This window comes from Callospermophilus lateralis, chromosome X (assembly GCF_048772815.1).
Source record: "Callospermophilus lateralis isolate mCalLat2 chromosome X, mCalLat2.hap1, whole genome shotgun sequence".
Classification (NCBI taxonomy): Eukaryota; Metazoa; Chordata; class Mammalia; order Rodentia; family Sciuridae; genus Callospermophilus; species Callospermophilus lateralis.
Window position 1 is genome coordinate 11,955,156 of NC_135325.1, and position 1,448 is coordinate 11,956,603.

Genomic DNA, 1,448 nt, shown 5'->3' on the forward strand with positions numbered 1-1,448 from the left:
AAGCCACATGTCGTGGCACATGCCTGTAATCCCAGTTACTTGGGAGACTGAGGCAGGAGGATGGCAAGTTCAAGGCCAGCTGGAGCAACTTAGCAAGACCTTATCTCAAAATAAAAAATAAAAAGAGCTAGGGGTGTAGCTCAGTGGTATAGCTCCCCCAAGTTCAATCCCTATTGCTGGAAAAAAAAATCCTTGCTTTTTCTGCCACATAAATATACTCAGCTCACCTTCTAAAAGTACTTACTGAGTCCACTACTCTTTTGCCTCATGACAGAAAATTGGCATGCTCTTGTCACTTGCTTTGATGGAAAAATCCATACTCCCAGTGAGATGATGAATGTGTATTCTATCTATGAGGAAAGAACATAAATGAAGAACTGTGGACCGTTTTCAAAGTATGGAGATGGCTCTCATCTCAAAAAGAATAATAGTATTGTGGTAACCAGATTCACCAACTAGATGTTCAGAGAATAATTTCCCTTAAGCAGAAAGCCCTAGGGGCTCTATTCTCCTTCTGTGAAAGAGTGTGGACACATGCAGCTTCCTGCAGCCTCACTAGGTGGCAGGCATCTCCTAGTAAGCTGATTGTCTGCTTATCTTGATCTGTAGGCATTTCTGATCAATGTTGCCTACTTATCAGTTTAATTCTTGGGTTGCAGTTGGGGACGTAAGACAGAGGAAGAAGCTGGAAAGACTGGAACTGTCAAAAGTATTCCCTATTGTAATTAAAACAAGGCATGTGTGGGGCGAGGGGCATTGCTCAATGGTACATACAAGACCCTAAGTTCAATCCTCAGCATCATGAATAATAATAATAATAACAGTCAATAAGGCATGTACTCATAAAATTTAATTTGTGAAAAGTAGACCAAATGTTTTGATTATTTACAATTTTTTGCATGAGCTCTATAGTCTTAGGATGGTATTTAATACAATGTCTATTTTTACATTTATCATTTTTTGCCAGAAGATCTATGCAGGCTGTAATTGCACAGTGATATAGTAAAAGATGTCTTGACTAAGTTAGGAGACCTCAGTCATATTTGTGATTCTGCCCCTGTCAGCTGAGTAATCTTGGACTAGTACTTTATCCACTCTAGGTTTCAGTTTTAAGTAGTCAATAAGGACTGTGGATTAGAGAATCACCAACTTTCTATGCTAGGATGATAGAAATCTCAACAGTAGAGGTTGAGCGCATTGGAAGGAAAAAATCCCTTATGCTTCCAGATTATATTCATCCAGATCAGCTTTATTTAAATGGCTGATTTTACTCCTAGTTTTTCTTGACTGTAGTATTAAATGTACAATTAATTTTTTGGAATAGAGCAACACATATTTTAGTTTAATAGAATCCAGATGAGAAAGTTGGATATATATTTAAAAGTAAGTAATAATATATGGAAATTAAAACTAAATGAAATTTCATCTGTAAAGTGCCAAGCAAAGCA